The sequence below is a fragment of the Neophocaena asiaeorientalis genome, unplaced genomic scaffold (genome assembly GCF_003031525.2).
Source record: "Neophocaena asiaeorientalis asiaeorientalis breed wild unplaced genomic scaffold, Neophocaena_asiaeorientalis_V1.1 scaffold7, whole genome shotgun sequence".
NCBI classification, from domain to species: Eukaryota; Metazoa; Chordata; class Mammalia; order Artiodactyla; family Phocoenidae; genus Neophocaena; species Neophocaena asiaeorientalis.
Window position 1 is genome coordinate 22102352 of NW_020185337.1, and position 13968 is coordinate 22116319.

A 13968-nucleotide genomic window follows, 5' to 3' on the forward strand; every position below is an offset into this window, starting at 1 on the left:
AAAAAATTTTTGTTTAAATATTTCTTGTCTTGTTACCGAATTGGACCTACTGGGTTCCTAGCCTGGACAGAGATCCTTTGTCTCAGAGAGGGAAGTTCTCTTTCTGCTCAGATTCACACAGCCAGTAATGAAACTGGTGCTGAGACTAGAACAGCACAAGCTTTATTCCACAGCCAAAGAATGGAGAAGCAGGAACCTAGTTCACAGCCCAGTTCAGGTGGAGACACCAAATATATAAGAGGACTGAGGTAAAAGGGAGGGAATAGGAAAGAGTGGTAGGAATATTCATGAGTTATCTAGAACAAGGCTGTGGTGTGGACCCAGAACGCATGCAATACTCCTTTTCAGTCCTTCTATGGGCTTTTCTGGTTCTTGTCATAGTAGCCGAAATTCAGCATCTGTACACCGGTACTGAGTTGAATCTCGGAGACAGAGTTTTGGGTGAAGTAGAAAAGGATAACTTTATTGCTTTGCCAGGCAAAGGGGGACACAGTGAGCCTGTGCCCTGAAAAACTGTGTATCCTGACCTGGACGGGGTAGTGAGGAGTCTTATAGTGTTCGAGGAGCAGGGCGTGGTCAGCTCGTGGACATCCTTCTGATTGGTTGGTGGTGAGGTAATTGGGAGTCAGCATCATTAACCTGGTTCCAACAGGTCTGGGGTCTACGTGCTTGTGGGCACCATACAGTTAACTTCTCCCACCTGGTGGGAGTTTCAGTTATCTGCAAAACAGCTCAAAGATACTGTTGTGTATATCCCTTGAGCAGGGACCAGGACCCTGCCCCAAGGCTGCACTATTGTTTCGTGGCTGCTTCCCCCTAGTCTCTGCATCCCCTCCCTTCCCTGATTAGTAACTGTTCGATCTGCCCTGGGGAACTCAGGGAAGGTCATTGAGGCTGAATGAAGCTCATTTCCTTACAAAAAAGAAACAGGGGACCCAGAAAGTCTTTTGTGCCCAGGAGCCCCACCGGGTCCTGCTCAGTTTCATCATGGCAATCGTCAACTGTCATGGCACTGGTGGGTGTGTCATTTAGCAGGTAATGTATTACAGTGAGCATGTAATGAGGCTCAGGGTCCACTGGAAGTCAGACCTTCTGCCATCTTGGGCCGAGTTGGTTCTAACCAGTTCTTGTTTTTCTTCTCTTTGCTGCTTCCTCCTCAAACTTAGATAAGAATAATTGACCTTCCATTCGAGGGAGGGGCAGGGGTAGGATAGGGCAACAGCCGTGGCAAGAGTCTTAGCATAAAATATGAATTTTATTTCATCAAATCTTTTATAGAAAATTGGACTAACTGGTGTTCTTCTGAAAGGGCGTGAAGCACACCTAATACCAAAAAAAAAAATTCAGTGTGGGTTCCTCTTACCAGCCATTCACATATACCTTTTCAAATGTCCTCTGATGAAATAAATGGTCACTGCTTTTATCCTAGTATTTCCCATTTTCTGACTGCATTCAAGACTCAGTTTTTCTAAGGACTTCTGATTCTCTGAAGATGTATTTTCTCTCATTGGGCAATATAATTAATAACAAAATCTCTTCCCAATTCAGAAAATCTCTCCATAAAAGAAAGAAAACAATTTTATTATTGAATAAACATTAAGAATGTGAGAAATATCACAGGAAATCAGCTAACGGATCACATAGAATGAAATCTCACTTTTTGTGTAGTGAAGGAGATACAACTCACTACACACACGTTCTCTAAATAAACAATAATTAGTCTTCAAGTAAAGGCATTTGATTTCTCATAGTTCACCCTAAATTCACTTGGTAGTTGGGGGACCATCTATGCTATCTAATTGGCTTTATCCCAAAAAGGTCTCATATTTTTGTGACAGGGTGTAGTTTTGCAATTGGGAGCAAAAAGTGCTAGTGCTGAACTGGGGCTCCTCCCTCCCTCAGACACAGGAGATAGGGGCTCTCTCTCCTTGAGTGATTACATTTCAAAGAGATGTTTCCTAGTCCTTAGGAAAGACACTTCTGGGCCATAAAGCTGGCGAGAGGCTTATTTAGCTTTAAAGAGATTCACATTTATTTCAAAGGGACAGAGAAAGAACTCACAGTTGCAGGTTTTCTAAAGTAAATGTTTTGTGAGGGAAGGGTTCTTTTCTTATTTTCATCAGGGAGAATTGTCTCCTATTTTTTTTTAAGCCTCTTATTTTTGATTTGTATTTTCCCTTACACTCTCAGCAGATGAATTCCTGTTTCTTACCATATAAATATGGTCTTTTTAATGGTTTTTCTTGGTATAGAATAAAGGATATTGCCGTACATGCTTCTAAGGTATTTTTAAGTTTGGAAAGCAAATTTTTTGTTGTTCCATAATGGAAGCATAATCATGACCTCAGTTTGTCTACTATCTTTATATCTTTGAAACACTTTTATGCTCATTATTTCAATTGACTTTTTTACTACTCAGAGGCAAATATTGATGCCCTTTTTTTACTTAGGGTAAAAATTAAAATATGAAATGCAATGATTTAAATATAACTAAGATTATAAAATATCGCTGACAGCATAATGTGGTAGGAAGAGCATGAGTGGGATTTGGGAGCTCTCAAAAGCCAAAAGAAATTTCAAATTTGATTTATATTTGAAACCGATTTCATGGCACATTATATTTTAGATTATTTGAGAGGAAATGAGATTTAGCCTATTGGGAAGGGCACAGATTTTAGAGTGTAACGAATCTGAGTTTTAATTTTGGGTTTGCCCCTTACTAGCTGCCTGCTTGCTATGGGAAGTCCTGCGTTTTTGCTTGATCATTGTAACATAAAGATAAAGATTCCCTTCTCACAGGATTATTGAGAGAACTAAAGGAGATGCATGAACCAAAAGTCTGACTTCCTGACTCGGAGTAAATCCTCACTGAAAGATAATTCCTTTTTCTTTTTTCCTTTTGTAACTGAGTACAAGGCCTCGTGTGCCTGCAGTGCAGAAAGCCAAATGCCGGCAGCTGGATTTTTCAGCAAAATAAGGGTTCATTGCAGGACACCAAGCAAGGGTGTGGGAGACAAGCCTCAGATCCACTCCCACTTGGTCTTTGACTTGAGGGTGTTTTAAAGGGGAAGAAGCTGGGATTAATCATCATCTTGTGACATGTCGGTGACATTTCTTAATTGTAGTTTCAGGAATCAGGATGCCTACGTTTTATGAGTCTCTGGTCTGTTGGTCCATGACCCTGTGACCTGTGTTCATCTTGTCCTGGAGAAACAGCCTGAGTTTGTACATTAATGGTGATATCTCCAGCAGCAATTTTAGTACATTAATGATGTTATGGACAAGAGCAACTGTTGTCATCTGACTCTGGTTGATTGGTGGTCAGTTAGCACAGGACTGAGGTGAGAGGGGACAAGAAAGGGAATAAAGTTTTGAAGAGAGAGGTTAACTATAAACTTGGCAGGGGAACTTGGTTTGGCGGGGACTTGGTTTCATTTCCAAGAATTCTAATTAGTGGCAAAAGTGAGACTAGATTTTGCATCTTCTCCTTGTTCCCTAGTCCCAAAGTCCTTCCTCTAATTTAAGTTATATACTGTTGTTGACAAAGGGAGTTGCAGAATTTTATGAATTTGGCTAAACAAAGATTTTTATTTTAATTTATCTTAATTTTGGTTAAAAATAGCAAAGTTATTTAATCTGCATATTGCCTCCGAATTTTCAACATATTGTTTTCAGCTGATGTGCTTCAGCTGCTGTTTCACAGTTTAATCCAAAATCTTTTCTACTCTTCAGTTCTGGAAGAGTATTAGCATTAAAAAGACGATCTAAAGGACAGCTCATATATTTGGATTCACGTTTTGTTACCTATGATGAAAGGTAAAGAATATTTGCTATAAAAGACGTAGCCCGTATTAAATGAGAGTGAACCTGAGGTCTTATGCTCTTTCTAGCTGCTAAATAGGAGCTGGATGGTTGAAGCTGTTTTTGTTATCCTTTCCCTGGTGATTTGGCGCTCTGCCGAGCTCATCCAGCCTTGTTTATCCACTTACACAACCATCAACTGGCACAACTCATTTCCAAGCCTCTCAAACTATAGCAATGAGCCACAAAACTCATAATTTAAAATATGTGACCTCCATTATCAAATCGCAATTGGAAATTGTTTTGTATGTAATCTTTTTCAAGGCTGCATACCCAGATACATATTCAAAATCAAGCAAATGGGACTCAGTCAAGCAGTGACTAATGCTATATCTCTGGAAATGTCAAAAGTTGAATTACGTGAATATATTTTAGCTAGAGAAGAGAAAGACATCGATTTTCCTCCATTTTATGAAGGATAAACCCCCCAAAAAGTAGATAAAAAGATATTACAGTTTCTCTTTTTTTTCCAGTGGTTTGGCATTGGGAAATGATGAGAAATAAACTTTATTCAAGTGGTGACTGAGAAGATAAAAAATATTCAGTGTGATACAAATTTGTATTCGACTCATGAGAAAATATGAAAAGACTATCTCTTTCTAAGAGATAATATGTTCTATTTAATTATACTACATTAAAAAAATCAAGATCATTTTTCCCTAAGTCCTAAAATAAATATATATTTCTACTCTTCTCAAAATAAATATTATTGGAATACTTCTGCAATGATCACTGGGATTCCAACACACCTTTATGTTATTTCAATATTTTTTTCTTTTATGTTCATTTTTCTTACGGAACAGGCACAGTCTCAGATGGGCAGTGTCCACCACTGTGGATTTCGTCATGACTGGAAATGTGTAGACCCTGCTGAGATAAGCCTATCAGAATCGTCTGCTATGTCTATACAGGAGCTGAGGCATTGCCTGGAAAAATAATTTAAACTGTATGTCCTTCCACATTTCAGGCATATTTTGTCATACCTACCAAAGTGTGAGATTGTCCAACGAAAGTATCTTTGCAGAAGAGCTGAGAAGCATTGTTGGTGCTTAGTCATTGGAGAAGAATATGAGCTCTGAGTCTGACAGTCAGTACTTAAACCACTCTTGGATAAATCCCCACATGCATTATGGGTCCTATGAAGAGAGTGGGATGTAATATATACAGATAGATGCTGCTTTGCACTTCTCTGTAGTGCAGGCCCATAAAAAACTTCAAGCTGAAATCATGCAAAGAATTCTCTTAAATTAATGGTAAAAATAACAATTGTTCTGTGATCTTTAAACATTTTTGTTAAAATATCAAAGATTTTTTTTACCATTGGTTATAAAAATGTAAAAAAATAAAAAATAGTAAAGCCAATGATTATTTACTTATTTATATATTTGGTACACTGAAATGTAAAGCATTAGAAACATTGAGAATGAACATGTTTCATTTCTTCGGAAAAACTTATCCAGAGTAGCTCGAAAAGTGATGCCTCCTACTTGTTTTATAACTTCTTATTGTATAATGACACAAAGTAGGCATTTACTTTTCCGTGATTTGCTAGTTTTCATATTTCTTTCTACGTATGGATCCACTTCAATGTTTTATCCTTAGTGCTTTCAATGTCATGAGATAGCTCTGAGAGTTTCTTTACTGTGAATTTTGTTGTTAGCATCACTTTCCCTGGTAATTTTCCTCACAACCATTTTCTTCTTTTTTTGTTAGGAAGTTCACCCTCATCAGTCCCACTGGCTACGTACCTAGAGCTCCTCAAACAGCAGGAGTGTTAACATTCCCGTAATTAGCTGTTTCTTCTTATATTAGCTAATTTCCTCTTTTAATTATCCACTTTTGTAAACTGTCAGGTAGCTTTATCACTATGAGGCAAGGAGGCAACACAACTACATGCTTTGCTGTCTGAGCACCAAGGGAATAACAGACATGCAGTGACCCAACACCCACAGACTTTGAAAGAAGTGATGGGACTGATCCACCACAATTGCTAACCATGATGCACATCTGCTATCTACATAGCAATTTGTGGACTGAAGAGCTGGCAGTGAAGTTTGTATTTCATGCCATTACTCAAAGTTAATATACCCTGGTAACTGATATTTGAACTGTGCTTTTGGGGAACTACTATTACTTAATTAAATTATGAGAACTGAAATTTGCATGTAACAGAACCATGCAAAGAGAAGACTACCTGTACTGAAGTATCTGTATGACACTTGGGGACCCAAGCAACACTACTTTGGGAGCCTTTTAACAAAGAGTAATGCTAAGAGAAAAAAGGGGATTTCTTTTCCCCCCTGGTTGTTAAGATTTGGCATCTCAAGTGCTGAAGGCAATCTCTAGCAGAGAGAATCACTGAGGCTGGCAAAGCAGAGTTGTTTCATGTCTGTAAATAATTAGAATAAAAAGCTCTATGAGAAAAGGAATCAGGTCAGCCTTATCCTCTATATCCCTAGTGTCTAGCACAATACTTTCGTGTAGTAGACATTAAATAAATGTTTGTTGATAGAATGCGTAAATGAATTCGTTAATAAATATCAATATGGCTATTTTCTTTTATAAAAAGACTGAGGCATAACAAAATTTTGCATTTAATAAAATGATATAGATGGGAAACATTTTACTAAAAGTCAAGACAAAGATCTAAAGTTAAAATAAAGGTCAAGTAGCTTCAATGCCATCTGATAAAGGACTGTTATCCAACATATAAAAAGAACAAGGAATTTAACAGACACCTCAGCAATGAAGGTATACAGATGGCAAATAAGCACATAAAAAGATGTTCCACATCATATATCATCAAGGAAATGCAACTGTGAAATAAAATTCATATTTTACGGCAAGACAAGAAAAATGTAAACATAAAATATTTCCTCTGCCCTTGGGCCTCCTCTCTCACCACTACTGTGCATTGTGTATCTGCATTAGGCATCAAGCAAACCTCCCCCAGCAGCAGAAATAACTGCTCAATGAAAAAAAGCAGCATTCTCCTAGCATCAACAAGGCAATTCCTTAAAAGATAACATTCCGTCTTTATCTTGTAAGAGGCCACATGACCCACCGCCATGATGACGCTCAGATCTGGATTGTGTAAACCGTCAATAATACGTCATTAAATGTACAGCTCTCTTGTCTCAACTCATATACCTGTGCCTTGACTTCTAATGGACAGAATTGTTCTCAGAGCTTTCTGAGATGCTCCTCCCGGGTTTTATAAAATCCTCAAATTTTGCTTGAATAAAATTTTCCATTTTCTTTCTTAAAAAAAAAAAAGTAGCTTCAATGTGTCTTTCTGACTGAAGAAAGGAAATGGTTATGCTTCATTCAAGATCACATATTTGGAGCTTTGTGGCAAGACTTTTTTTTCTCTCCTTTTCACATTGAAGGACAGAACTCTCAGTCCCAGAAAGCTTATTGAATGTGCCTAGGTCACTGTAACACCTGCTCTCCATTTAAATTGGAGTTTCCCAATTTCTTCTGAGAACCACCAAAAGAACAGGTTATACCCAGAAACTAGGAATCAGCCAAAATGAGAACAAAACAGAAAATAAAGGTAGGCCAGAATGAAAGTCATTATATCTTAGAGTTTTTATCATTTGCTTAGTGTGGAGAATTCTAGATAATGTCAGCCCCACTCTGTATTGTCTGATATTCAATTATGCTTGTGAATTATACTCTACACAGCATAGGGTTCTCATCTCATAAATACAGAGACAGGGACACATGTCAATGGCTGTTGCAGTCAATCGTGTTTGTTTAAAGGGGGCAGAACAAGACAATATCACCCTTTGCAGAATGCTGCATTAGTAAGATTTATTTCTGCCTGGAAAATTTAATATTATATTAGCAAAGATTGGTAATATTGAGAAAAATACTAAATTAGAAATCATGTGTGTTTAGAAACTTCCATATTTTAGTATTGTTTTATGAAAAAATGATATATTTGGGTACTGTTATATGCTTTATTTTTTGCTTATTAATATTCTTGAGTGGGAAGCACATAAAATTCTTATGGTGGTGCTGTCAGTGGATTACAGTGAAGGCACAGCTTCAGTCCTCCTGGTGGCAGCACATCAATTACAGGCAAAGAACTAAGGGCCTTTTTTTGAAAAATTTTGATAACTCAAATTCATAAAGAAAAATGAATATTATGGAAAAACCCCGGCCAAGTGAGCATAGCACCAATTTAATTATGTATTTCCTTTTGGAATAGCACTGTAGAAAGAGAAGAAAATGCATTCTTTTAAGGACCCAGAACACTATCTTTATGCAATATTTATCTTCTGAATTTGCATTCCTAAATTCTATTATTATCTAATAACACTTAAATGCTATTTCATAGCTTTTAAAATTCCTATCTTTAAATGAAAACTTTTGGAAATATAAAGATTAATGTCAATAGGGAAAAAAAAGAAGATATTCTTTGGTTGTGATAAATACATCATGTTTCCAAAAAGCGTATTTTTTATATTTAAATTCTGTGAAAGGGTAGTGAAGCACACAGTACTTTTGATTCAAGTGAATTCTCCATGTTTAAAAATAAGTGTGTCTAGTCTTTTAGGTCAATTTTATAAAATATCATGAAACTTCTTTGTTCAGAATAAAAGGTTAATGTGTAAGGGTAAAATGCTAAAATTATGTTTGTTTATTAGAACTATTGTTAGTCTTTGAATTTTGTAAGAAATGGTGATTAGAGAATACAGGTTGATGAATTGTTATAAATTTTTAATGTCCTCAAATAAACTTGAAGTCTTGCACCATCCTATATAATTTGATATGGAACCAAAGTGAGGTAACCAGAGGAAAACATGGGCCTGCAACAGCAAAGTATGTGTAAAACAAAGAATGTTGTTCACCATCTGGTTCTACAAGGATTAAATCATTAGCCACTGCAGTCACTGACAAAAAATGCACCCTGAAATGAATTCAGGATGTAAACCGGGATAAGGCCCTCTGTGCCTTGGAAAAAAACAACCCTTTAGATAGTTAGAAATATCTCAGGAAAAAAAATTAATGAACCCAGATTCTTGCATTTTCCTATACATAGAAAAGCACTAACATAATTAACTGAGATATCTGATCCTTTGACTAGCAGTAACTTTTACTAAGATGTGTTTGCATGTATTCCCTAAGCAAAACCATATACAGGCTGGTCGCTTCCCTACCTCTTGGGAGCAGATCCTCTGGGCTATCTGGGAAGCTGTCTCCCTGGCTAGAGTCCTCAGTAAGACCCTAAAGGAAACTCAACTCACAGCTCTTAAGTTGTGCATTTCCTTCAGCTGACAGTTCTAGTGACGTGAAGAGCATCCTTCTCTCTTTTGCCTGAACTCTACAAAGATTCGGAGCCTTGGTACCAGCAAGGGCCCTTGTGCCCGTCCATCACCTTGGTGAATCCAGACGAAGTTGGGTGAGTCTCTCCTGGTCTTGGATCTCCCGTCTTGGTTGACGATCCTTAGTTTTATTCAATGGTTGTTAAACTTCTCTCTATGAGGAGTAGGTTTTCCTTGAACTTAAGTTTAAGAAGAGGCACCTGGATTCCCCAGATGAAAAGCACTGGAAAGACTTTGCTCAGTTAAAAGACACTGAGGACGTTTGGACTGGGTAATTACGTAAAAGGCTGACCTGACGTCTTTCCTCGAATTGGCTATTGTAACAGGGTTTTGTCAGAATAAAAGTGAAGACGCCATATGAGAGCTTTCAGCTCTGAAGGTAAGGGATACAACTCCTTCCAACCAGCTACAACTTTCTCGGGCAACTGAGAAACTTATGAAGGGCTATGTTCTACTTTGGTAGAAATAGGACTGAATTGATGCCCTGCCATTAGGCCGTAGCACTGCTAGGATTGCATCGATCTTCCTGTTTGTACTGTTTGTAACTATGGCCCCATCTTAAGTATTCCTAATTGAAAAACAAAGCCTCAGGAAACCGAAACTTAACCAGCCGCTCTCGCTTCTGTAACTATGCTTGCTGAACCCCCTTTTGCAACCATCCAACCAATCAGACGGTGACTAGTGTCTTTGTTTAAAAGTTAACCAATCAGTGACTAGTGTCTTTGTTTAAAAGTTAGCCAATCAGTACTCCCCACCCCTGGAAAGCCCCGCAGAAGGTCCCGAGCTTGTTTGTACCTGTCTATAAAAGAGCTGTACTAAACTCCATCGGGACCTCTTTGCGTCACCGGCAACGAGTGCGCGGAGGTCCAGGTTCGAACCTGCAATAAATGACCCTTGCCGTTTGGCTTTGGCTCTTGTCTCTGGTGGTCTTGTGGAGGGGTCTCGCGACCGTGGGCATTTCACTTACAGGAGTAGTGGAAGTGAGTCCTCATACTGTGCAGCAGTCTTATAGGGAAACCCACGCATTAATTAAAAAATTCGCTCATCTGGGGATGCACACATAAGGATTGGCCATCCAGTCCTCCCAGCACCCACAGCAGTTTTAGACTGCCAGACCGAGAAACTGAGACACCTGGAAGAGCCGAAACGACTCTAGGGTGCCACCTAGAGGAAGTAAGCTCACAAGCAGCTCACCAGCCCACCACACAGTTTTCAATATTAATTTTATGCCAAAAAACTGACCCTGAAATGGGAAACAAAGCCATCAAAACAGAAGAAGAAGAGGCACCAAATAACCGCCAGCTAATACCCCTGCTGGATTTATGTACATACAAACTCATACTTGCAAGTACTTATTTAATTGGGGACTAAAGAAATCTCACCCTGAAATGGCCAAGATAGGGATCTTTTGACATTCCAAAACTGGGTTTTGCATTTGCAGTTAGAGAAAGCCAGCTTGACAAAACATCTTTTCAAAATTCTGATCCTAAGGGAACAAAAGTCCCTCTAGGAGCAGTTTGCATCTCTCTGCCTGTGCCTTTGAGATGTAAATGTTCTACTAGGTCAGAGAACTCTTATCTAGACCAATTCCTGAGACTAACAAAAAAAAAAAAAGAGAAAGAGGCCCTTTAAAGTTCCAGCATAAACTTAATTTATTCCAACTGGTATTTATAAACCAGTGAGTTTTATATTTTAATACCTGATTCATGATTAAGTTTTAAACTGAAACTATGAGATCTCTGAGTCTATCTGGATATATGTGTGTCTATGTATGAACACTGTAAATATATGTTGCTACCTTCAGATGACATTGCCAAAATTAATTTGTAAATTATTTACAATGAATAAATATATTTAATTGGCTTAAAGGAAATTAAGCACTTATATAAATTCTCAGAAAATATAAAAGAAAATAACCCTAATGATTTCAGGTTCACATGATCTGGGAAATAGTATTAAATTAATATTCAGTGTTAAAGTTTGGTTTAATTAGTACAGACATGTTTTTAGGGTCATCAACATTAAGTATAATACTTTCATTGTACTTAGGTTTAATAAAAGTCAAATAAGTTCATGTTATCTCTGTTACAAAATTTGTCAGCAAAAAAGTAGCTTGATATGACAAAATTTTCGTAAGTAAATTAAATGTAAATGAAATAAGAGCTTTTAGGTGAACTCTAGGATAATTATGTTTTATGGTATGTCTACTTAAAAATAGTTTCTCCATACTTTTTTAACTTGAAACTTTAGAGTTTTTCTAAATTAAGTTAAATGATGGAAGTTTATTGACTATCTAGATCATTCACAAATAAAATAATATACCAAAACATTAATTACTGAACATAGATTTTCTTGTACAGAGAAGTTAAAGATATTGAAGACTATTAATAAATATGTTTGGTGCCACAGTGAGACATTTTCTATAAGAAAGCACACATTTTTAGGAATTACACAAATGTATTTATAAGTTTGCCAATCTACAGAATGCTAAAGTAAAAGACAGTTTGTAACGGCTTACTTAGTTTTCACTAGAAATTAAGATTTTTTGAGAGTTGAGAATTCTAAGTAGTATATGTAATTAAAATTAAAACTACTGAAATTAATAAGGAAAATATCTTTTATGCAAGAAAAAAGAAGGTGTAAGGAATGGAAATGCATTTTGTTAAGGGAAAAGAAAATAAATTTATCCTAAAGAGAGTTTAAAAGAGAGAGAGAAAGCATAGAACAAAATCTGAAGGTAAAAAAGGAAGTTATAGAATATTTGTGGAAATGAAACCCTGAGGAAAGAGTTTTTTATGTGATCAGTGGTCCAAACGCCAGTTGGAAAAGAATTTCCAGACCTAAAGCGGAGTGTAAAGAAGATAGAATTTATTAGAGGGAAGGGTCGCCGCCAGAACAGCAGGCTGACTTCCTTGTAGTGTGAGAGAGTCGAGCCCGAACATGTGCTATTGATCAGTTTTTATAGCCAGAAAACAAAGGAATGGTCCGAGGTGAAAATTTCGTTTACTGATTGGTCAAGGCACATATACCTTCCTTCTATAGGGTGGGAGTGGGACTGGGCAGATGTCTTTCCTTATTTGGGATAGGTCCCCTCCCCAGGTAGGCATTGCCCAGGTGGGCTCAGGAATTTCATAACTATGGCAACATGGCAGGGAGGGCAAGTAAGAGCCTGGTAGGGGGTGTAATGCTGCAAGTTTTTCAGGCAGCGTTGTCCTTTGTCTTTGAAGCACCACACTCAGGATGGGCAAAGACTGGAATGAATTTAATTGAGTGAATGAATTTTAATATTAAAAGTAAGCTGGTGCAAAAATGGAATTTGCTTTTCTCTGTTAAGTGGGCAAAGTTTTATGGGAATTTTGATCTGCTTTTGATAACAGATTGTAAAGTGTCTTTATCTTTTAAGTAACCTGTTGTAACTTTCTGCATTTTCCTTTGAAATATTTTATTGTGACTTGGTTACGTGAATAGTATTGCTTCACAGTGACCTATGGATCCTTTGACCAAGTTTTTTAAACCCTTTTGAATCTCTGATGAACTTCTTCAAATCAAATTCTAAATAAAGTTCTATTGACCTCTGGGGAACTTTGAGATGTTTCAGAGGGCCTGAAATATCTCGAAGAGACATACTAGACTAATTAGGCTTATCTGGTATGTTAAATTACATGTGAAGCATTGTTAAATGAGTGGTAATAAACCTTATTAGTTTATATTGTATGGGTAAATGTTATTAATATAAATGTTTTGAAAATTATATGAAATTTCTAAAATTTGAATATGTCCTGGTATGTTATCAGTCATAATTCTAGTTATTATTTTAAAATATTTTATGTCACTAAATAACCAAACTTCTTTGACAATTGCATTGTAACTAGGTCTTTAGCTGTACCTTTCTAGTTATTTGTTATTTATAGACAGTTATTATTTTACTCTGATGCTTTTATAAAATGTGCTTCATCTTCAAGAAGTTTCATAGAAGGGACTTTATGACAAGTACAGATTTCTGATAACTTTCAGATCATGCCACTGAGCTGGGTAAAAAAATTGCAAAATTCTAATTGGAAATCTGATAGCTTTGTAAAACAGTTAACAGAAGATCAAGATCAACAAGAATTAGTTGCATAGGGGTGAATGACATTTTTTATGACTTTTTGTCTAAAACACTACTGGTTTTTAATCTTTGTTTTCCAGACTTAGGGAAACATTTCCCCTTAAGCTATCAATGACTTACAGCATTTTGGTAAATTGTGCCTTTGTAAGCAGAATTGAAACATTTACCTTTTCTCTCTACCTGATCCCTCCAGAATTTGGAAACTCTTCGTGAGTATTCTTATTTTCATGGCAATATATATATTTGCATAAATTCAAAAGAATCTGTTCTCCTTATACAAAACATAATTGGAAACATTGGTTACATTACCATGGCTTTGACTGGAATATCAATATTGAGAATATGCATAGACTCAGATACGAGCAGACAGCTTTAAAGAACTAAGGTGGACTTTATGGACCCAGAATGCTCATTGGAAAAACATCCTGGTACCTTGTTACGGGGTTCCCAGTAACATTATCAGGTGAATAAAGAAGGCCACTTTCTGGCAGGTACAGGAACCTCAAGATATTTTGAACCTCAAGAAGAGAAGAATTTACCCAAATTTATAGGTATTACAGGTGAATCTGATGGCAACTACTTGGTGTGACTTTTTTGGGCCTTAAGAGGTCTTTTAAAAGTTCAGCCTGAGATTCCTTGTGAAAAGTTACAGCAAAACAATTTGAA